This window comes from Peromyscus leucopus, chromosome 12 (assembly GCF_004664715.2).
Source record: "Peromyscus leucopus breed LL Stock chromosome 12, UCI_PerLeu_2.1, whole genome shotgun sequence".
Lineage (NCBI taxonomy): Eukaryota > Metazoa > Chordata > Mammalia > Rodentia > Cricetidae > Peromyscus > Peromyscus leucopus.
Genome location: NC_051073.1, coordinates 40,438,923 through 40,464,489, shown reverse-complemented (window position 1 = coordinate 40,464,489; position 25,567 = coordinate 40,438,923). Strand labels below are relative to the sequence as shown.

General features: G+C 39.6%; 1 protein-coding gene across 3 annotated transcripts in view; it reads right to left on the bottom strand.

Moving 5' to 3' along the window:
• Positions 1 to 25,567, bottom strand: part of LOC114691934 (transmembrane protein 45A-like) — a 77,833-nt gene that overhangs the window by 27,173 nt on the left and 25,093 nt on the right. Inside the window, exon 1 of one of the 3 annotated variants that reach the window (XM_037209681.1) lies at positions 7,847 to 7,916. The exons of 1 other annotated variant lie outside the window; for it this stretch is intronic. The gene's annotated coding sequence lies outside the window, so the exon portion shown is untranslated. Of the gene's footprint in view, positions 1 to 4,629; positions 4,822 to 7,846; positions 7,917 to 25,567 lie in introns of those variants that run through there. One more of the 3 variants, XM_037209680.1, reaches the window with a different exon arrangement.

The following is a 25,567-nucleotide window of genomic DNA, read 5'->3' as shown; positions in this document are numbered from 1 at the left end:
TATGTATGCTACCTTTAAGATTTTGTGTGTTTTCAGAGCAAGGGGACCAGACACCAATGAAAATGTGATCCAGCCTCTCAGATGCCTCTGTTGCAGTTTCCTCAGAGTTCTGCATCCAGAACAGCTTCAAGGCTGTTGGCTGAGATGGTCCAGCCTCACAGACTACTCCAGCCAAAACTTCAGATAAGCCCTACATTTTCCCATCACACTGAGACTGGATAACAGTTAGATCCCTCAGGACTTGATCATTATCTTAATTTTCTCAGGGTCCCCTAAAGATGCCATCACCCCCAGACAACAAAAAGTAATTTTAAGAAAATGACACCCACATTCCCAAAAGGCAGAGTGGGTGGTGTTTGGTCATTTCATGAGTGTTTGTCATCACTTAGGGGAGTTGGTCACAAGTTGTTATTGGTCATGGTCAGGGAGGATACTAAACAAAGGAAATTAGATTCAGTGATCTCATTCTGAAAATAAAGGGGGGGGATATAAAAATGATATGATAAAAGGGTATGTTATTGTATCTACTTTCAAACTAAAAAAAAAAACAAACAATAGTCTTAAATATTTTACACTGGTATAAATATTTTTGTATATTGATACAAATTTAAGGTTATTTTTATTATAATGTATTATATGTTTCTATTTCTTGTATATGGTATTGTACCTATGCAGCTCATTTAAAAATGTAATGTAAGTTCTAGTCCTTGAAAGCTATTTAGGATAATAAAGAAATGCAGGTTAGTAGTTAGTCATCTATAACAATCAAACTTATAATCATGTTAGGTATGTTTTCAAGGTCAATCAGAGACATATTTTAAATAGATAGATGGTCTTCAAACACACCAGAGAGCTACAGAATATGGCATTTTAATGTTTTAATAACATAGGACTTTTCATGACAGTGAGACTTGTCTGCTTCTGGCAACACCAATCTACTTCATAAAATAAAATGATGATGGGCATCAAAAACTCTCCATATGGAGTTTACTTTCTTTGTGGCAAAAACTAGCCATTTGGGCAAGAAACCACCCTTGTCTCGATGGCCGACACTATGCTGTCCAAACTGGATAAGCAGGACATAAAAGAAAGTGATTGCTGAATTTTGCCAATACGGGATAGGACAGTCCTTCAAAAATCCCTGCTTCACAAAAAAGTCTGTGAGATCTTCTAGGCCTGTAGGCTGAAGATGGATGCTCTGACATTACAAAGAAACCTTGGGTAACTGTTTAAGCAGCCAGCTGTTTCTGTCATTTCTCTTAGTTTTGGAAGTTCCTTTCTCTGTACTTTCTGTTTATTCAAGTAATATTTTATTCTTCTTGGATCTCTGATATAGATTGAAGACTAGATAGTTATAGTTTTACATGTTATCAAATTAAAAAAAACTTACACAAGAGATGTAAAGTTATAAGGTTGAGAAACACAAAAGCTTAAGTTGTTTATCTAAAAAGATGTTTTAGGGTTTAAAAGATATTTTTGGGATGGTAATACAAGTTATGACAAAAAATGGTTTAGGTATAAAACTTTGGACTAAGGATAGATAATACAGTACTTTCTCCAAATTTGCCAAATACAAATGGACTGGACATTGTAAATGTAATTCTTTTTTTTTTTTTAAACCAGTGTTACAAAGAGCTTTATTAGAAAGAAGGAGAGGATAGGAGGGAGGAGAGAAAGAAAGATGGTGAGAGCAGAGCAGAGAGCAGGGAGCAGAGAGAACACAGAGAGAGCGTGAATGTAATTCTTATCTGATAATTGTTGTTATTGTATATAGTTTTACTGCGTTAGAGTTAAAACCTTTTTATTTTGACAAAAAGGGGGAAATGTGGGATAATCTTTTTGTACACTGTGAAGATGTGTCACTCTAGTTGGTTAAATAAAGAGCTGAATGGCAATAGCTAAGCAAGATTTCCAGGCACACAGGATGCCAGGAAGAAGTGAGGAACTGCGAGGAGATGCGGAGGAAGCATGGCAGGTAGGAGATGAGGTAACAAGCCATGAGCCACACGGCAGCACATAAATTAATAGAAATGGGTTAACTTAAGTTATAGGAGCTAGTTATAAACAAGCCTAAGCTAGGGGCCGAACTTTCATAGATAATAAGTCTCTGAGTGGTTACTTGAGAGCTGGCTGGCAGCACAGAGAATGACTCACTAACTATACTACTCTGGTATCTCAAAAGCCATCTCATATTCAACAAGACCTGAATTGAACTAATCAGCCATGTCTATCTATCTGCTTAATGTGAGAATGTAACTTGATTCCAGTCACCTATTTGGTTAACAACACTCCTTTCATCCATTTGCTCAAATTAAAAGAAAAAAAAAACAAAACAAAACAAAACAAAAAAAACATTAGCTTGGACTTTGACTATTTACCAAAAATGAATTTGTCATTGCAAATTATCACCTGGGCTGACTAATATCAACCCTCTGCTGCCAACTTTATGTGACATTCCCTAGTGACTTCACTACCATCTGCTTGGTGAGGCTTGCCTCGTCCAAACAGGGGTCTGTCCCTGTCTCACTTTATAAGGCACTGTCACTTTAATGTATTCTTTATATGATTAGTTACAGAATACATATCCTTTCTTTTTCTCTTCTTTCTTTTTCTTTTCTTTCTTTCTTTCTTTCTTTCTTTCTTTCTTTCTTTCTTTCTTTCTTTCTTTCTTTCTTTTCTTTCTTTTTTTTTTGGTTTTTTGAGACAGGGTTTCTCTGTGTAGTTTTGACGCCTTTCTTGGAACTCACTCTGTAGCCCAGGCTGGCCTCAAACTCACAGAGATCCGCCTGCCTTTGCCTACCAAGTGCTGGGATAAAGGTGTGTACCACTGCCACCACCACCTGGCTAGAATATATATTCTATATGACTAAATCACTATGTTGTGAAAGCCTATATAACAAGACATCAGGGACTTTCAGAAATAGAAAGCCCAAATCAATTCTGTATCTTGAGGCCATGAGCATACTAATATGTAATATTATATGCCAATATATAATGCCAAAGAATGGCATAGATATTGTATTTGCTTTTAAGTTTTAGTATTACCTAATATACTTAGCACACAAGTAACAGTTAACATGGAATTTTAAAATCCAGGCTTCCCTGCATGTATAAATCTAGGTCAGACAGTCTTCCTGATCCATCTCCATAAGTATGAGTGCATCTGTACATCTTAGCAGGTGTAAACTAATTAGTACTGGAATATAATAAACAAGGAGTCACAAAATGTTTTTTAACAGACATCAGATGATCACAGTGGAGAAAGCAATTGGTTTTTCCTAATTCAGTTATAATGTTACTGTCCTTTTAATATAAAACAATCTGATGGTTCTGATGCTTTTGTTTTAAAAAGATTCAGCAAAATAAAGACATAGCAATCATGATATTTTTCTTGCAAGAGGACCTAACAGACAGTCATTGCTAGCAATTAAAATGGCAACAATTTCACTTCACTTTCATGGTGGAGAGAAAAATTGCTCACATCCTCAAATATATCACTTGTCTCTTACTTATAGGAATCATTATCCGTTGATCTATCTGCTGTTTCCTGATCTACAGATACTGGCTGATGTAACTTGTTCCTTATAAAAGCCAAGTCCAGTTCTAAATCCACAAACAGGTACATTCTTTGAGGAAGAACATGGGGCCTCTTTCCTCACTTACAAAGTAGAATTCACCAGGCAGGCAGTAGTAGTCATCTGGGAAATTACTAGGGTAGAAAATAGAAAGACCCTTTGTCGTGATCTTCACTGATTCCATCTGAAAGTTCAATCTGCCCTCCAAATACAGTTTATTCACCCAAAGAAACCTGCCACTCCAAATAACATCAAATATTATTCTTTTGGCAGACAAGAAGCAAACAAAACAAAACAAAAAAAAACAACATTAAGAACAACAAAAACATCAAAACAAAACCCCCAAACTCCTACAGCCCACTGTCAGGTTTTGTTGACTACAACATTCAAACACACACACACACACACACACACACACACACACACACACACACACTCACTAAAAAAGCATGTGTTTTCAAACTCTAGAACTGAAAAGGCAATAATATAAGGCAGTGTTACAGCCACACAAATCACAGACCTGCCCTGTAAATAGAAAGAAGAGAAACTCAGCTTAGAGTAAGAGAGTTAACAATTTTCTTGGTAGAATCACAAACAACTCATTTCAATATAAAGTGAGTATCATTATGAGAAAGAACATAAACTAAAATTTTATCTTGAGTCACAACCAAAAACAGTACTTGTATCTTAATTAGTGATTCATATTTCAGGCACATTTGTTTGTTTGTTTGTTTGTTTGTTTTTTTTTTTTTTTTTTTTGGTTTTTCGAGACAGGGTTTCTCTGTGTAGCTTTGTGCCTTTCCTGGAACTCACTTGGTAGCCCAGACTGGCCTTGAACTCACAGAGATCCGCCTGGTCAGGCACATTTGTAACTTCGAATTTATTTAAAAAACATCAGCTATTTCTTGAACTTCACTTTGCTATTGGCCTCATTCAAAGAAAATGGTACAGATACATGGAGCTCTGAAATTTCTTGATCCTCCATCATTCCACACCAGCACTTTACCTCCCCAGTGTAAACTGTTTTGAAGGCATTTTTAAACATTACCCTTACCTTAACCCTCTGCTCAAAGTCAAGTCCAAGTTAATTGTCTTCTCTCCAGAATGTATAATGGTTCCAGATTCCAAAAGGAAAGGCAGATGCTGACTGCCGTTGGATCTAACACTGCCTCCTCCTGCTGCTTTGACACAGAGCCTATGTGTTCATCTTTCCAGCATGAAGTCAAGCAGTTAAGTTTCAGATTGGGTCACAGTGTATTTAAGGCCAAGGAACACACCCTTTCGAACATACTGCCTCCCACCTACCAGGCTGTTAGCCTGAGCCATGGTGCTACCTGCTCTGTGGGTCACACAACCTCTCTTTCAGGATGTCAAGACAGATAGAAGACACACAAAATATTGTAGCAATGATATTTAATTATTTGCTGGAGGTCCTAAGGAGATAAACAGTTCTTAACATGCAGTGCCTTAAGAAGGAGATTGCCACAGCGGTCAGGACTGAGTCATAGACGAGCTGAAGCTATAGGAATAAATAGAAAAGAAGAGAAACTACTGTGGGTCAGCATTCTAGCTCAGGGAATTTGGAACACTAGCCTAAACGCTGCCTGGATTGCGCAGTGGCATCTCAGGTGCTCAGGGCACCTGCTGGGTAATCGATGCAGCTCCTGCTGACAGAAAAAAGGAGGAAAACAGCACTATTGAGGAACTGCACTCCTCATGAGCAAGTTGGTCCCAAGTTGTGTGAGAACTGAGATGCTGGCACACCTAAGATGGGGATAAGGTTCCATCTGCGAAGGGTACACAGTGAAAGAGATGATTGTAAAGCAGTGAAGTGAATGAGTGACCCAAGGTGAGCAGAGTACCAGGGAAAGGGCAGCATCCTCACAGAGGAGCGTGACCTAAGGGGAAATCTTATATACTGTTGATAAAAGTACAAATTAGTGTGGCCATCATAGAAAGCCATGTGGCTAGATGATTCAATAATCCCATTATATATACATATATATATATATATATATATGAAATAAAGTCAAATATAAAAAATAAAATAAAGTACAAATAAAAAGTATGTCAAAGAGACACCTCCCCTCTTAAATTGATTACTGCATTGTTCACAGTAGCTAAGACATGGAGTCAACCTAAGTAGCCTTCAATATATGAATGGATAAAGATGGGGCTGAAGAGATGGCTCGGCTGTAAAGGGTGTTTGCTACCCTTTTAGAGGACCAGAGTTCAATTCCCAGAACCCACAACAGGCGGCTCATAACCACCTGTAATTCTAGTTCTAGGGGATCTGGCTCTCTCTTCCGGCATCTGTGAGCATTTGTATTTATGTGCACACACTGGCACACATATACAAATAAATAAATGAAACAACCAATGAAAAATGTGTATACACACATCCACAACAAAATACCACCCAACTAGAAAAAATAATCCAGTCATTTGCAACAACACAGATGAATACACAAGATTTCATGATTCAAGAAACAAGATAGATGCAGAAAGAAAAACACTGCATGACTTTCCTTCTTGTGGAGTACCACGGAGTTGACCTAACCACAGTAGAGAGTGAAACAGAGGCTGTGAAAGGCTTTAGGAGGGAGGAAAGAGGAATGAAGTTAGATAGAAAACTTGTATGGGTACAAAGTTACTTCCAGGTAAAAAGAAAAAATTCTGATAGTCTGATAGAATAAATTCAACAAAACTGTATTAAACTTCAAAATAGCCCCCAAATGGTTTTAAATGTTTTTCTACAAAGAATGATAAATACATGATGTGATCGATATGCAAAAAAAAAAAAAAAAAACCCGCACTGATTTGACTTTTATGCAATGTTTACCTTGATCAAAAAAATGTTCTTCACAAATAACGTACAATTTTCAATGAAAAACAAATGAAAATAATGTAGGATTAAAAACTTTTGAAGACTGAGAAGAAGGGCTGGGGAGACGAGTCAGCAGGTAAGGGAGCCTGTTGCTGAGCCTGAGTGTGATCCCTGGTATCCACTGGGCAGACAGAAAGAACTGACTCCTGCCCATTTTCCTCCAATAGCTACACATGCATTGTGGCACACACACACACACACACACACACACACACACACACACACACACACACACACGCACCTACACAAACAAACATAATAAAATGGTTTATAAGTAACAGGAAGAATTACACAATAAGTATTAAAAGCCACCTAATCTGATCTTAGGATCAAATATGTTTCCAAATATTATTGAGTAATTCTGTTTAGGTTACTCAACCTTGAAAACTCTTGGGAAAATAAAGACATTACTCTTTTTTGCATCGTGTAAATAGTGATAAAGTAGCATTTAAATATCTTATTGTAAGATGATTAGCCTTGGAAAAGTTTAGAAGGGGTTCAAATAGCTCCACCCAACACCTCAAATGTTCAATGCTCTAAATATAATTTCCATATCTTCCCAACCCAACTTCCCCCTCACAATGCTTGCATGAATTTGTCCCTCTTACCCCTGTTTACATAGGAATTCAATCTGTAGTGGACACTGAATGCATTTTCCTGGACAAACATATACAGGTAAATGAACTTGCCCTGGTTTTCAGCCCAGGCTTATCATCTCAGCTACTTGTGGATTGCTTAAGCAGGAGAGTTGTGAATTTAAGGGCAGTCTGTGCAGTTTAGCAAGACCCTTTCTCAGAACAGAAAATAAAGCAAAGCAACCAACAGGCCAGGTAGGACTAAAGGAGACAGATAACTCAGCGGTAGAGCACACGCCGCGCATATGCGCGGCTGTAAATTCAATCTCCGTACCAACCAACAAACCACAACAGCAACAGAAACAAAAGAACCCTTCTGTTACTCCGATAAACACCATGGCCCAAAGCAACTCGAGGAAGAACCCTATTATTTGGCTTATACACCTCAATCACAGCTGATTACTGAAGGAGGTCAGGGCAGGAATCACGGAGAAACTGCTCACCGCTTTGCTTTCTGTCTTGCTTTTTTTTTTTTAATTTAATTTTATTTATTTTATTTTTTTTTTTTATTTTACAATACTATTCAGTTCTACATTACTATTTAGTTCTACATAACAGCCACAGATTCCCTTCTTCTCTCCCTTCCTGTCCCCCTCCCCTTCCCCCCAGCCCACCCCCTATTCCCACCTCCTCCAGATCAAGGTCTCCCCTGAGGACTGGGATCGACCTGATAGACTCAGTCCAGGCAGGTCCAGTCCCCTCCTCCCAGACTGAGCCAAGTGTCCCTGCATAAGACCCAGGTTTCAAACCTCGTTAGCGCAGTAGGTAGCGTGTCAGTCTCATAATCTGTCTTGCTTTTTTTATACAACTCTGGACCACCTGCTAAGATGCGGTACCTCCTACAGTGGGCTGGGCCCTCCTACATCAATCACTAATCAAAAAGAAAAAGAAGAAAGAAGTGCCTCACAGACATGCCTACAGGTAATCTAATGGAGGCGATTCCTTAACTGAGATTTCCTCTTCCCAGGTTTGTCTAGGAACTAACCAGTGCAAAAAGAAAAATGTACCATCTTGCCAGGTGGTACATCTCCACTTACTTGGGAAGCTGAAGCAAGAGGATTGAAAGATAAACACTGAGTTATCTACAGAGTGAATTAGAGGCCAGCTTGGTTAACTTAGTGAGATCTTATCTCAAAATATAAAGAAATAAACAGGGGGCTGGGAATACAGCGCTGTCAGAGAGAACTTGCTTAGCTGTATTTAGGACCCTGGATTCAAGGCACAATATGGTAACAAACCAAATAACATACATTGACACAAATAAAAAATAGTTGCATGTAGAAAGTACGTTATCTAGTAGAGACAAGTACATAAGCTACTCCAAACCATCATGAAGTATAGAGAATGAAATGGGAACAAGGAAGGAGCAAGATTCTGACTGAAACTAACCTATGGCCCGCAGCTCCTAACTTCTCATTCACATTTCACTTTCTCAGTGTGAAACACAAGCTGTGTTCCCAACTGCCAACACTTGGGAAACACCTTGATGTCTTTCAATGCGGAAATGGATAAGAAAACCACTGCATGCTGACAACGGGAGATTATTCAGTGATAAGAAGAAATAAGCCTTCAGGTGGCAGAGGATAGCTTTGTTTGCCAGTCCTTGCTGTTTGAGCCTTTGCACATTAAAGTACAAAGTTACTGTCACTCAGGATATAATGCATGGCAAAGAAGAAGAGACATACTGAAACTGAAAAATGAGGATAGCTGTAGCATCATCTCCTACTACAAGGTCCTTCCCTCTGTCTCTACCATTTCCTCCAAAGAAGTCTTCCCTTTTTCCTTCTTTCCTCCCTTCTACAACTGGGACTTGGTCTATGATTACAGGTAGAGGAGATGTGGGCAAGGGAACTGGGACTCAGGAGTCTTGGGTAGGGAGATGGCCTATGAATGTCCCCGGATTGTCCTGTCTCCACCTTCTACCTCTCTGTTGGATGCCGAGATTACTAATGCCTTCTACAGCACACTTCTTTATATGGGTTCTGGGAATTCAAACTCAGGATCTCATATTTGCTCGGCAAGTGGTTTACCCACGCAGCCTTCTCCCCAGCCAAGATTCTGTCCCACTGAAACAACAACAAAGAAGGCTTAGGGATGGTCCCAGATATTTCCGTTTTAAAGATGCAGTCATGAAATTCAAAAGAATCATTTTATTTGTCCAGCTGTATACATCTGTAGGCTGGATCCCTGCAAGTTTGGCATATACCATTCAATCTAAAAAGCCTAATCTGTGATGGCAGTCTCTCCCCATCAAGGTTCTATTATTTGCAATTTTATTTATTTATTTATTTATTTATTTATTTATTTATTTATTTATTTTGGTTTTACGAGACAGGGTTTCTGTGTAGCTTTGAGCCTTTTCTGGAACTCACTCTGTAGCCCAGGTTGGCCTCGAACTCACAGAGATCCACCTGGCTCTGCCTCCCGAGTGCTGGGATTAAAGGTGTGCGCCACCGCCGCCCAGCTTATCTGCAGTTTTAGACATCAGCGGTCAGCCATGTTCTAAAGACCATATAGAGAGTTCCAGAAGTCAAAAATTTGTAAATTTAAGTGATTTTTATTGTGTTATATTGCTGTAACTATTTTATGAGTTATTAGCCTCTTAGTGTGCCTACTTTATAAATTAAACTTTTAGAAAGATAGAAAAAAGGAAGACATGGACATAAATGCATGAATTTAAGTGAAAGCTACCAGTATGAAAGAGTATAGACTGTATGAGTCTGCCGATATGATTACTTGGAAAAAACAAGGTGTCGTAAAGAGGTCACAGGTGGCCATGATCTCAGTAGGAAGGGATGAATAAATAGATGTAACACCTATGGTCAATAAATATTATTATAATATACTGTAATTATGGATAGGTGACATTCCACATCTGTCAAAGGTCAAAGAACTTAAGAACAAAAAGAGCACTACTGTAACTTATGGATACAATTAACAATACACAATTATCAGTTGGTCTATCATAACAAATACACCACATCGCTGCATGACGTTAACTATTAGGAAGCTGCGCAAAATATAATTTCTGCACAACTTTCTGTAAATTTAAAACTGATCTAAAAATAGTCTATTAACCAAAAATAAATAAATAAATAGTGAAAAGCACAAAATAGTAGGGCAGACATTTGCTCCAGCTGCAGAACTCACATTCTATATTACTTGTTTAAGGTTTCTTTCTTTTAAATAAAAGAAATAAATTATTTTAAGTGCCTCTTGACAGAGTCCCACCCCACTCTAGTCCCTTCCACTCTCCCTGAAGTCACCCACCACTGTCCAGGTTTCTGTTCTGATGGATTTATTTGTTCTCTTACCAGGACACTGTCTTGGTTGCTGTGGTGGTGTATTCTTCTTCTTCTTCTTTTTTTTTTTCCTTCATTCCCCTTCCCCTCTCCCATACTGTGAATTAAATCTAGGGCCTTTCTACTTGCCAAGCAAGCATGCCGACATTGAACTCTCTCCACATCCTCTACACTACACTATTGTTTTGAGGCCAGTAAGTTATAGCTCTGTCTCCGCTCTCTTTTGATACTGATTTCGCTATTGGGGGTCATTTGCTTTTGTGTTTAAACCTTAGAAGCAGCGTGTCCATTGCACACAGTAGTTTCCTCAGATTGGAATCGCAGGGACTCTAAAGACCAAGTTGGGAAGAACAGACACTTAAACAAGACTCATTTCTATCTGTAAACATGGAATATCTTTCCCCTTATTTATATTCTTGATTGCTTGTCAGAAGTTTTCTTCTCATGCATATGATGGATATTTGACTAAACTTATGGATTTGTTTCTCTCTCTCTAGCTCTCTCTCCTTCCCCTCTCACTCCCCTCCATTCCTTCCTCCCTTGTGTGGACACTAAAGCGTCTATGTTTCATCTTTTAATTGGTGTATTTACTGTATGATCCAATAAATTTAATATGATAGGGTATCCTTGCCTTGCCAAGCCTTAGAAGAAGGTGTGTAGTTTACCATTAAGTATGACTCACTATGACATGAGCTATAGATTTACTTTGGCTTCTTTTAACTCTACAAAGGTAGTTTAGAGTCAGATCATAGAAGACAGAACATGTTGAACACCATGGAAAGAACTGTAAGGTGGTGTACCAGCACGTTTTTGTCAGGACCGCCAGTTCACAAATAATGACATGGACACTTACTAATTATGAAAGCTCAGCCTTAGTTTAGGCTTGTCCCACTAGCTCCTATAACTTAAAATAACCTGCTTCATTAATCTATGTTTTGCCATATGGCTTTTTACCTTTCCTTCATTCTGTATGTCTGACTCCCTCTGTGTCTTGTTAGCATCCCTCTGGAGTAATTCACCCACCTACATTCCTCCTCCTCTTCTTCTCTGCCCAGAAGTCCTGCCTATCACTTCTGCCTAGCTGTTGGCCATTCAGCTCTTTATTGAACCAATCACAGTGACACATTTACACTGCATACAAATATCCTACAATGAGGTGGACAATTCCGAAAAGAAGGATCCTTAAATCATCCCACAATACAAAAGTCTAGTTTCTATTGAAAGACATCCAAAAAGAGGTTTCCCTCAACCTTCTGTAACATATTCTAGGGACACAAAAACTCACTTTCAGCTAACTCTGCCTTAAAGTGGGTCTGAATCCCTTGTAGGTCCCAGTAAATTTACAGGATCTTTATCAGCCCCTGAAATATTTCCATGAAGACATTACTTCCCAAATATGATTATACAACTCATTGTGAACACAGAAAAGAGAGCTACTAACTCTGGTTCATGGTGGAGTCACAGGCATCTAGTAACCCAAACTAACTTACTTTAAAAAAAATATGTAAGTAAATGAAAGTATCTAACCACCAATGACCACACCTGAATCACCAGCTTGGTGGACATTTTTCATATAATAACATTTGTGATGAAAGAGTTGAAACTGTCGAGAGCTGTTGAAAACCTGTAGGAATTTTTGGATGTCCTTGGCATATCTAAAAAGAACATCTTGGAAATCTGTTCTTACAGGCTTGGCAATTTTGATGATTCTTTTTTTTGGCCTGTTTGCCAACCTGTGTTCTCACACCCTCTCTTTACCCGTCCACACCCAATTTTCAGAAGGGTAGAAAAGAAACAAAAACCACATAAGCATCTCCTCTGCTTCCAGTTGTTTTATTTTAAACCCATTTATGGCTGCCATGCTGCAGGGATGGATTTTAGCAAATTCCTGAGTTTCTTCAGCAAAATACCTCTAAGGTTCTTTGATGGGTGGATGTGGGGAAGTTGGGGCTTTGTCTGCATAGTTACTCACACCCTCATCCTCCATCTACCTACCCATGCTGTCAAAAATATTCATTATAAAGCTTTACTGTGCCAGGAATACGTTAGCTATTGGTGACGAGACAGACGAGGCATGTACTCACAGAGTAAGAAGGCAAACAAGAATCACAGAAGATTAATATTTACAGTAGAGTCCTTATTTTAACAGTACCTGCACCACATGATGTTAGTCAGAAGAGAGGCTCTTATGTCCCTCCTTAGTCCTAACATCCGGAGTCCTCATTTGAATAAAATCCCTGGATGATTCACATGCATACTAAAGACACACTAAAGATTCGCATGCATGCTAAAGACTGCAAAACAATTGTCTAGGACATTTCAAAGTGGTTCATGCTTTGTTGTGGCAGCGAGGCACTATACTACCAAATGTATTGTAATGTGTTGATAAGGATTCCTGGTCTGTGCATATCAGATGTGGCCAGAAGACTTCCATAGTTGGCAGTGACAACCAAAAAAAAAACAAAACAAAACAAAACAAAAAACCTTTAGATACTGATAATGTCCCCTGGAGGGCAAAATCATGCTTTATTTCCCAATTAAGAAAGCCCAGTCTAGGAGACTCTTGGTCAAATCTTCTTAACATCAAAATATTTTGTATTTTTTAGGGAAAAAAAATCACAAATGTGGCTGTCACTTATTACATTGAAGTAAGTTCAACCAAGGCTGGGTACACTGATTTTCAGAAATATAAAGTACATAGTATTACAATGAAATGAAGAAAGAAAAAACATTTGGAGAAATGTTTGTACAATTACCGTGGGAAAATTTCACCCGGAAATTTTTTTAAGTTTGTGGTTTAATGTTATAATTAAGGATAAAGATGAGCACGGGGCTAAATATAGCATACATCATATCAAGGCCTCATGGTTGGCTGTCATCTCTGGCAATTATATTTGCACTAGCTATAATCATATAAAGTTTTTGTTTTGTTTTATAGCAATGGGCTTTTGGGCATCATGATGGAGATCTATCCTCAAGCAGCAGAAATCAGGCATGGAAATGGGAGCTCCGTGTTCAAATCCAGTGAAGAAAAATTAATAGACTCTATAAGCAAAGCCTGAAGCCGGTGTGGTGTAAGTAACGTTCAGTTATGACTTGGAGCGGAGGGGGGAGGGGGCGAATTCAAGTAAATAACAGACTTTTGAGTTTGCATCAGGAATTTTTTTTATTTTTTATTTTCAACAAGCACTTTAAATGATATGCTCGTACTAGGACATAGTAACCTCTGATTTTGACAAATGCCTAAGACAAGGTAACGAAGGAGATAATTCCCACTAGGGCTAAAATAACACAGGCAACAAAAGAGCAAAAGCTGAGCTTCAGAGAATGGAGTCTTTGGCTCCCCTTTGAAGGTTTGGGCTGAACTCGGCTGTGTGGGAGGGTGGAGCCTGTGGTGGGGAGTACTTTTATAAAGGCAAAGAGGTCAGCCATCCAGCCCTACCGCCCCCACACCCCCCCTGCAGTGTAATAATTCATATTTCCAAAACTAGCAGCTGAGTTTACAGATATTTGACAATTTATCTCAACTATCCAGAGCTAATCATAGTAGAAGACCAGGAACCCAGGGCTCCTGGATGCTTTCTACTAAACTAGTGTAGCTTTCTATAGCTGCTTTAACAGATTACAACTCATGTTTACTGTCTTGCCCCTCTAAGAGTCACAAGTCTGGAGAGGCCTCAGAGGCAGAGTTAGGGACTGTCTGCTGAGACAGGCTCCCTCTGAAGGCCCCGGGAGAGAAATGCTTTCCTTGTCTTTTCTCTGGAGATCTCCTGCGTGCCTGGAGATCCTGTACCTTCAAGCCAGCAGTATAGCACCTTCAACCCTCTCCTGCTGATCCTGACCTCCATTCTCCATTGATCTCATCCTCTCCCCAGTCTTAAGAGGGCCTTGTGATTACATTGAACCTACTGGGTATCAGATGATCTCTCCAACCCCTAATCCCACCTGCAAAAAACCCTTTCTGCCATGTGGAGTCACCTAGGCCTGTTTTCCAGAAATTAGGATGCCTCATCTTTTAGATCATGATTCATCTTAGTATAATGCCTTTAAGACTGGTCACAAGTATAGATGACATTCATAAAAACAAACTGTTTCAAAACTGACAAAAGTCAGGGAGAAGAGAAGAGGAATAGGCACATCTACCTGTTACTAGGTTTCAAAGTATTTGAGGAAGATTTTTGTGCTCCCTGGTCCTCAATACAAGCTACCGCTTCTGGCCTCTTGAAGACCTCATCAAAAACTGTAATATAACTATGTTTCACTGGATACATGTACAAAATTCTCAAGAATGAAGCATAATATTTCCAAATTACAGTGCCAGGGTCCCAATCTCTACAAATTTCAATGAGACTGGATAGGCTCAGGATGCACATTTTCAAGGTTTTCCAAGGGAACTGTTTGATGCTCAAATTCTAGGATCAAGACCATTCACATACAAAAGTCAGCAAGACCATTTTCATGTGGCTTAGAAAACGTTATTTAACTTTGCCTTCTTTTTCTCCTGTGAAGTGTAAGTGATGGTATTAGCAAAATGACTCAATAAAGCCAAAGAAAAAGAGAGACGTAAAGTTCTTACCAGGCAGCTGTGATGCCTGATGTGAGGAGCTGTTTTTACTTCAGACTTCTCAGACCTCTCCAAAGGGAAGCCTAACTTTCCTCACATGGGAAACAATGGGGGCTTCTGTGGCTACTAAGAAAAAAATTAGAAGGTACTGAGCACAGCTTGCCCTGCCTCACTGAGTGAGATGGACTTCAGAAGGACTCATCCCCATGTGATGAGAGAGGGGAACGTGTAGCTTGGGTGGCAGAGCTGTGGGGTTCTCCTCACACTGAAACATATATATCAAGAGGAAGAAACCAGAAAGACTGGAGCTCCCAGTGGAAAAGTACGTGAGACGTGTGGCTGGTTAGACAGGGGTCAAGACCTAGCGGCCAGAGTTTGCTCATACAAACATCTGGAAAGCTGTGAGAACATTCAGTGTCTAGTCTATCCGCTAAACCTGGATCTCTGGGATAAACCTGAGAAATCAATCTTTCATTTTCTTCCTTTCTCTTTCCTCTCTCCTTCCCTTCTTTCCTTTTTACTTTCCCTTTCCGCCCTCCTATTACCCATCCCTTCTTATGATTTTCTGTTTTGAAATCCCCAATATGAATTAGGATTGAAACCACCTTGGCCCCTTTATTATCTTTAATATCTACACACATTTGTTCTTATCTATTGAAATACCATGTTAAAGTTGGAGTCTGCTGCTTCACGTTTGTGTGTATAGACTGTGTGTATGCTATGCATTGTTGCGCTGTGTGTGTGTGTGTGTGTGTGTGTGTGTGTGTGCGCGTGTGTGTGTGCGCGTGTGTGTGCTAATACCCGTAGAAGCAGAAGTGAGGAAGCAGCATTTCCCAAATGTATCACATGCAAACTTCTTGCAAAGAAAACCAAGTCAGAGTTTGAATGTGGGCTTAATATTATAAATATTAGTATTATAAAAAAAAATTTTCTTTTTAAAATTTTTCACTCTACATATTCACTGTAAACTTCCTTAAATAATAAAAATATTTAGTGCCCTAGGAAATTTACTGATTTAAAAACAAGTGTAACTGCAAAATTCAACACAAACCAATGGAACTAATATAAATCAAATGGTATAGAAATAGCTCCTGGTAAAACAAACCATCGTACATAGATAGCTATGACACCAACATTGTTCATTTCATACTACTATAGCAAAATTCCTGAGAGTGAATAAATTATAACCACCAGGACTTTACTTGAGTTATGGGTCTTGAGATCAGAATTGCTAAAGGCAAGGAGCAATGTCTGTCCAAGCCAATGTGCTGTGTCACAATACAGCAGAAAGGCAAGCAATTGTATGCCAGGCAGTGAGCACGGGACAGCTTATGACAAACTAATAGTAACTAGGCACACCCACACAGTATTGCCGTTAATCTGTTCGTGGGGGCATAGGGTAACCACCTCTGAAAGTTCCTGCTTCTCTTACTGTTACCATGGCAATTAAATTCAAGGTAAGGGATTGAATTTAATCCCTCAAACCACAGTAAGTACTGATTGCTACACTGGATATTCCTTTTGGTCCAATGTGTGTGTGTGTGTGTGTGTGTGTGTGTGTGTGTGTGTGTGTGTGTATGTGTGTGTGTGTATTACTATGTGATCTAACTTTACCCAGTTTTCTCAATTCAAACAAACCCACTGAAAGGTTATTTGGCATATTGCACCACCTCTTTTTTTTCTTAACCTTGAGAATTAAAACACTGCAGTTTGCTACCATCATGATCCTAAATATAAAGCAGAATTCCAGCACGGATTACTGGCTGAACTCCAAGAACACATGAATCTCATCTATGACCAGGATATATACCCTTATGACATTTCCTAGGCATTTTAGAGATGGAAATGCAGAAGCAGGTTATACTTAAAAGCTGGCAGACCCCAATATAGGACAAACACAAGAACATATCAGCAGACTCCAGAATTGTGCCTAAATAACTAACGAGGGCAAAATCCTCTTTATGGAATATATCAACTCACACATGAGAAAAAGAATAGAATTTAAGTTCTGTAAATCCCAAATCAAATCAATAGATTTGGTTGATGTGAATGAAACCAAGCATACAGAGGAGGAGCAATCCACCAAGATACACCTAAAATATTCTTGTAGAAAGCAATTAAATCTGAGTGTGACCTGGATTATCTATGCGATAATCCATTTACAGGAGATCCAAGGGCAAAGAAGCATGTTAAATAATATTATGGGAATGCAATCAGTGAAATCTAGATGATGCAATACTCCATAAAGAAACTGGTATTTTGATGACAGGCGACTGGTTGCTACTGTTGAAGTCATGACAGAAACCGGAGGCCATAAATCTCTCCCGAGTTATAACTATGAGTTTAATGTATGGTCTTTATTTGGATTCTAATTTACACAAAAAGAATTTCCTGTTTTTAATTTTGCAGATAAGATAATAATATATGTTTCATTTTCACATTGTATTTTCATTGGTGATTATTCATTGCACATAGTACTGGGTTTCATAAGGACATTTTAATGCAAGTATACAATGTACTTTGAGCTGAGCTCTCTCCTCCCTTTCTTACTCCTCCCCCTCTGGATAGTCTCTTTTATCATCTTAGTTTTGCTTCTACTTTCATTACACACACACACACACACACACACACACACACACACACACACACACACACAATTTTATGTACCTATATAAAACCTAAGATCCACAAATGAAAAATTAATACTGACCTGACTCCCTTAATATGATAACCTCCAGCTAAGTGCATTTTTCCTGAAAACAATTTTGTTCTTCTTTATGGCTGAAAATCTCCACATACAAACCGCTTTTTGTTCATTCATTCCTCTGTTGATACAGACTGAGGGCGGTTCCCCATTTGGCTATTGTGAATAGCTCTACCATAAACATTGCTGGGTAATGTTTCTCTGATGTATTGACTAAAGTCTTTCAGGTAAGTCCCTAACAGTGGGTCAGTCATACGGTAGACCTGCTTTTCATTTTGGGAGAATCTCCATTCTGATTTGCATACTGGCTAGACTACTTACATTCTCACCAGCATGGACTAAGGGTTTTCTCTTGTCCACCTCTTCACCCACACTTGTTAGTTGTTTTCTTAATGACTGCCATTCTGATCTGGGTGAGAGAAACTGCCATTGTGGTTTTGTTTGTCCGTTCCTCAGGTGACTGACTTTCAACCTTTTCTCATACAGTCATTAATCATCTGGATTTCATCATTTGAGAACAGTACTCATCTCATTAACCCATTTATTGATTTAACATCAGTATTTTGAGTTCTTCCTGTACTCTAGATGCTAGTCCTCTATCAGCTAGTAAATTAGCAAAGACTTAATAGGCTGTCTCTTCACAAAAAATGAAATTTTCTTTTGTTGCATAGGGGCTTTTAATTCCATGGGTCCCATTTGACTTACTGTTGGCACGATTTTCTAAGTGACTACAGTTCTCTTGCCTACACCTATATTTTGAAGGGTTTCTTCAGATGGTTTCAGTACTTCTGGACTTGTATTAATGTTGTTAGTCCATTTGGAATTGATTGTTGTACAAGGGGAAAGACAGAGACCCAGTTTCATTCTTTTACAGGTAGATATCCAGTTTTCCCGGCACAATTTGTTAAAGAGGCCATAGTTCCGTCAATACTCATATTTGGTATCTTTGCCAAACTTGGGTAGCTACAGCTCCATATCTGGGTTGTCTACTTCATTCATCTACACATCTATTTTATGTTAATTGTGTTGTTTCTGTAACGATGGCTATGTAGTATAACTTGAAACCAGTATGATGATATACCCTCCCTTGTTTAGGATTGATTTGGCTATCTGGAACCTGTTGTGCTTTCATACGAATTTTATTACTGTTTTTTTTCTATGTCTCTGAAGGTTGACATTGGAATTATGATAAAGATTACACTGAATCTGTAGATTGCTTTTGGTAGAATGCCATTTTCACAATATTAATTCTTCCAATCTATGAGCATGGAAACGATTTCCATCTTCTAGTGTGTTGCCCAATTTCTTTTACATCTGCTTAAGTTTTTCTTTAATACTGGGGAAGGATAAAGCATGGAAGAACCAGGGCACACAGAGATGGATATTCAGCATAGGGTTTGATAATGAAAGAGCACCTCAGAAACTAAGGCTGTTCTGAGAAACTCTGTGACCCTAAGAGTGGCAGGGAAACTGCTTGACCTGAAGAGCCCTGAGCTCAGAGGAGATGTCCGCTTTGCTCTTCACCTTCCACTCTGACCCACACTGACCCATGCTGTCCCACGCTGAGCCACACTGACCCACTCTGACCCACGCTGTCCCACGCTGACCCACACTGACCCATGTTGTCCCACGCTTACCCATGCTGTCCCACGCTGACCCACACTGACCCATGTTGTCCCACGCTTACCCATGTTGTCCCACGTTGACCCACGCTGGTCCATGCTGACCCACTCTGACCTATGCTGTCCCACGCTGTCCCTCGCTGACCCATGCTGGTCCACATTGACCCACGCTGACCCACGCTGGTCCATGCTGACCCACTCTGACCCACGCTGACCCACGGTGACCCACACTGTCCCACGCTGACAAATGCTGACCCACGCTGACCCCTCCACCCGCAAAGCACCTGCACTGCTCTTTACCTTCCACACTGACCCACGCTGCCCCCTCCACCCCCACAGCACCTGGACTGCTCTCCATCACAGTGTTTCTCATGCACAGCATGTTGACATGACCTCCTTTATTCCCATCTCTTCCCACTAGCGCAGAGCTCCTCCATCATCCACACAACCATCTTCACTCAACACATCTTCGGTGTCAATCAAAGGACGCTAAGAATGGGGTTAGCTAACAGCCTTACAAAAGCATAAATGGAATTAACTAGCATTTCCCAAACTCATGTGCTCTTGCCTCTAGCTCCCATTTCTTCTTCATTGTGAGAGGCTTAAGCAAAGCTCCCCTTTATTGCCTCCACACACTAAGCCCAGATTGGACTCCATAACCAAACATACGTCACAGAGGAGAGAAAAGTTCATTCAACAAACAGCAGCTTCGCTCTTAGTATTTTTTTCCCAAACTCCTAAGCAGCAAGCCTTTTTGACCCCACGCTGATGGGGCATGTGGTTGAAGTCACTTCTGCATGTAGGTCTGCCCTGCGATGGCACAACTCTGTCATGAATATTTGTTTAATGTGGCTATTTCTTTGTCTTTATCCAAGTGCTCTACATGATCTCTGGAGGATACCACTGATCTTATTGCCCGAAATTGTTTAAGATGTGAGCACATTCCACTTTATAAATTAAATAAGTTGAAAAAGTAGCTTTTCTTCTGAATGGGGAAGCACGAGGGGGAGCAAGTGAGAGAGGTGGGGAGCATCGTGAGAAAGTAAGACAGAGACAGACATGTAAACTCTAGTCTCCTTGAAATTCAAGTTCAGACAAGAAAAGGTGGAGAGTTTCCATTGAGAATGCTTTGCCTCCACTGCAAAAATGAGGATTCTGATGAACTGATACTGTCATCCATCCTACATCCTCCCCTGGCCTATTATTCAACACGTAAAGCCATCATTTGGTCCAAAGAAATCTCCAACTTTGGTTCTCTCCTTATCTCACATGGTAAGTATGAAAGCTCCTAACAAAAGCTTGAGGTCAGTGACAATTGACCAAGGGAACAAAGAAGAATCAGTGACTGCTTTAGGAGTTTCAGGGACAGGAACTAAAGCAAGACTCCCTGAGGCAATCCACCCTTCTAGCTTTTGACACTAATCTCAAGTGTCCCAAGAGAATGAGTCAGTGTTCTGCTCTGTGTAGACAGCTGTACAGGAAGTCATGTCTGCCTTTAGCACTTGTTACCATATCTAAAGGCAGAGTAGCAGCATTCAGCAATAACAACAGCAGGAAATGCACAGGACTGAAGGTTAGGGATTTAGCTCCATGGTGGAATGCCAGGCTACTCAGTGAAATTTCTGTTTCACATATTTCATGCAATTTTAGCCTGAGTGTGTCCAATATATTCGTGTCTGATTTGATATTCAAATTTCACTAAGCATGCTGTATTTTTTTCTCGAAATTCAGGAGGGATTTCTAAACTATCATCTCTCAGGGTGACTTCTCAAGCAATGCCCAGCATCTCTTACTCCTTACCCTAAGCTAACTGGACTCTGATTGCTGGGTGTTTTTACATGCCTATTTGATAGCCACACATTAATAGTGGGGGACTTCAACATCTCACTCTCACCACTGGACAGATCGGCCAGATCAAAACTTAACAGAGAAATAAGGGACATAACTGATGTTATGTCTCAAAGGGACTTAATCCACATAACTGATGTTATGTCTCAAAGGGACTTAATTGATATCTACAGAACATTCCACCCTAACGAAAAAGAATATACCTTCTTCTCAGCACCCTATGGAACCTTCTCTAAAATTGACCACATACTTGGTCATGAAGCAAATCTCAACATATATATATATATATATGAATAACCTCCTGTATTCTATCAGACCACCATGGTTTAAAGTTAGGTTTCAACAACAACAGGAATTACAAAAAGACCACAATCTCACGGAAACTGAATAATGCTCAACTGAATCACCAATGGGTCAAGGAAGAAATGAAGAAAGAAATTAAAGACTTCCTAGAGTTCAATGAAAATGAATATACTACATACCCAAACTTACGGGTGCTAAGAGGAAAATTCATAGCATTAAATCCCCACATAAAGAAGTTGGAGAAATCTCACACTAGTGACTTAACAGCACACCTGAAAACTCTAGAACAAGAAGAAGCAAACTCACCGAGGAGGAATAGATCACAGGAAATAATCAAATGAAGAGCTGAAATCAATAAAATAGAAACAAAGAGAACAATACAAAGAATCAATGAAACAAAGAGTTGGTTCTTTGAGAAAATCAACAGGATAGACAAACCCTTATCCAGACTAACGAAAAGGCAAAGAGAGAGCATCCAAATCAACAAAATCAGGAATGAAAAGGGAGACATAACAACTGACAATGAGGAAATCCAGAGAATCATCAGGTCATACCTCAAAAACTTGTACTCCACAAAATTGGAAAATCTAAAAGAAATGAACAATTTTCTGGATTGGTACCATGTACCCAAATTAAATCAAGACCAGATAAACTATTTAAATAAACCAATAACCCCTAAGGAAATAGAAACAGTTATTAAAAGTCTCCCAACCAAAAAAAGCCCAGGACCAGATGGTTTCAATGCAGAATTCTATCCGATTTTCAAGGAAGAGTTAATACCAATACTCTTTAAATTTTTCCATACAATAGAAACAGAAGGATCATTACCAAACTCCTTTTATGAGGCTACAGTTACTCTGATTCCTAAGTCAAACAAAGATGCAACAAAGAAAAAGAATTACAGACCAATCTCCCTCATGAACATTGACACAAAACTACTCAATAAAATATTGGCAAACCGAATCCAAGAACACATCAAAAAAATTATCCACCAACTTCAAGTAGGCTTCATCCCAGAGCTGCAAGGTTGGTTCAACATACAAAAGTCTGTCAATGTAATATACCATATAAACAAACTGAAAAAAAAAAAAAAACCACATGATCATCTCATTAGATGCTGAAAAGGTCTTTGACAAAATCCAACGCCCCTTCATGATAAAGGTCTTGGAGAGATAAGAAATACAGGGAACATACTTAAATATAAAAAAGGCAATTTACAGCAAGCCAACAGCCAACATCAAATTAAATGGAAAGAAACTCAAAGCGATTCCTCTAAAAATCAGGAACAAGACAAGGCTGTCCACTCTCCCCATATTTATTCAATATAGTGTTTGAAGTTCTAGCTAGAGCAATAAGACAACAAAAGGAGATCAAGGGGATACAAATTGGAAAGGAAGAAGTCAAACTTTACTATTTGCAGATGATATGATAGTATACATAAGTGACCCCAAAAATTTGAACAAGGAACTCCTACAGCTGATAAACACCTTCAGCAATGTGACCGGATACAGGATTAACTAAAAAAAAAAAAAAAAAAAAAAATCAGTAGCCCTCCTATATACAAATGACAAACGGGCTGAGAAAGAAATTAGAGAAACATCACACTTTACAATAGCCACAAATAATATAAAATTCCTTGGGGTAACTCTAACCTGAAGGACCTATATGACAAGAACTTTAAGTCTCTAAAGAAAGAAATTGAAGAAGATATCAGAAAATGGAAAGATCTCCCATGCTCATGGATAGGTAGGATTAACATAGTAAAAATGGCAATCTTACCAAAAGCAATCTATAGATTTAATGCAATCTCCATCAAAATCCCAACACAATTCTTCACAGACCTGGAAAGAACAATACTCAACTTCATATGGAAAAACAAAAAACCCAGGATAGCCAAAAGAATCCTGTACACTAAAACAATCTCTGGAGGCATCACGATCCCTGACCTCAAGCTCTACTATAGAGCTACAGTAATAAAAACAGCTTAGTACTGGCATAAAAACTGACATGTGGACAAATGGAATTGAATTAAAGACCCTGACATTAACCCCCACACTTATGAACACCTAATTTTTGACAAAGAAGCCAAAACTGTACAATGGAAAAAAAAAAAAAACATCTTCAACAAATGGTACTGGCATAACTGGATATCAACATGTAGAAAATTGCAAACAGATCCATATCTGTCACCATGCACAAAACTTAAGTCAAAATGGATCAAAGACCTCAACATAAATCCAGTTACTCTGAACCTGGTCGAAGAGAAATTAGGAAGTACTCTTGAATGCATTGGCACTGGAGATCACTTCCTAAATATAACACCAATAGCACAGACACTGAGAGAAACAATCAATCAATGGGACCTCTTGAAACTGAGAAGCTTTTGTAGGGAAAGGACATGGTCAATAAGACAAAACGACAGCCTACAGAATGGGAAAAGATCTTCACCAACCCCACATCTGACAGAGGACTGATATCCAGAATATATAAAAAACTCAAGAAACTATACATCAAAATACCTAACAGTCCAATTAAAAAAGTGGACTCCAAAGCCAAACAGAGAATTTTCAACAGAGGAAGTTCAAATGGCCAAAAGACATTTAAGGAATTGCTCAACATCTTTAGTCATCAGGGAAATGCAAATCAAAATGACTCTGAGATACCATCTTATACATGTCAGAATGGCTAAGATCAAAAACACTGAAGACAGCTTTTGTTGGAGAGGATGTGGAGCTAGGGGAACACTCCTCCACTGTGGGTGGGAGTGCAAACTTACACAGCCACTTTGGAAATCAGTATGGCAGTTTCTCAGAAAACTGGGAATCAATCTTCCTCAAAACCCAGCTATACCACTCTTGGGCATATACACAAGGAATGCTCAATCATACCACAAGGACACACGATCAACTATGTTCATAGCAGCATTATTTGTAATAGCCAGAAGCTAGAAACAACCTAGATGCCCCTCAACTGAAGAATGGATAAAGAAAATATTGTACATATACACAATGGAGTACTACTCAGCAGAGAAAAACAATGATATCACAAGGTTTGCAGGCAAATGGGTAGAACTAGAAAATATCATCCTGAGTGAGGTAACCCAGACTCAAAAAAACAAATATAGTATGTACTCACTCATAAGTGGATACTAGACATAAAGTAAAGGATAACCAGACTGCAAACACAGCTCCAGAGAGGCTAGCTAGTATGGAGGACCCTAGGAAAGATGCAAGGATTGCCCAGTGATGGAGAAGTAGATGAGATCTACATGAGTACTGGGAGGGGTGGATAATGTAGGGCAAGGGACAGGGAAATGAGAGCCTAGGAGAGCAGGAGTTTTGAGCTGGAGTGGGAACAGAGTAGGAGAGCAAGGAAAGAGATACCATGATAAATGAAGGCACCATGGGGGTAGGGAGAAGCAGAGTGCTAGGGAGGTTCCCAGGAATCCACAAAGATAACTCCTCCATAGACTACTGGCAATGGTTGAGAAGGTGCCTGAGCTGACCTACTCTGGTGATCGGATGGCTGAATACCCTAACTGTCATCATAGAACCCTCATCCAGTGACTAATGGAAGCAGATGCAGAGATCCACAGCTGGGTCCCAGGCAGAGCTCCAGAAGTCCAATCAACGAGAGAGAGGAGGGATACTATGTGCATGAGATATGGAGACCATGATTGGAAAAAGTACAGAGACAACTAGACAAACTAGTGGAAACACATGAACTGTAGACCAATAGCTGAGGAGACCCCGTGGTACTGGACTCTGGATAAATGAGATAGTTGTTTAGCTTGAACTATTTAGGGGGCCCCCAGGCAGTGGGAATGGGACCTACCCTAGTGCAGGAGCCAGCTTCTTGAAGCCCAGTGCTTATGGTGGGACACTTTGCACAGCCTTGGTGCAGGGAGGAGGGGCCTGTACCTGCCTCAGCTGAATGTACCAGGCTTTGCTGACTCCCCATGGGAGACCTTGCCTTGGAGAAGGTGGGGATGAGGGGTGGGTTGAGGGGGAGGGCTGGGGGTGGGAGGAGGGAGGACAGTGGAATCTTTGGTTGGTATGTAAAAATGAACAGAAAAATCTCTTAATAAAAAAAAAAGAGGGGCAGTCATAAGGGTGTTCTAGTGTGAT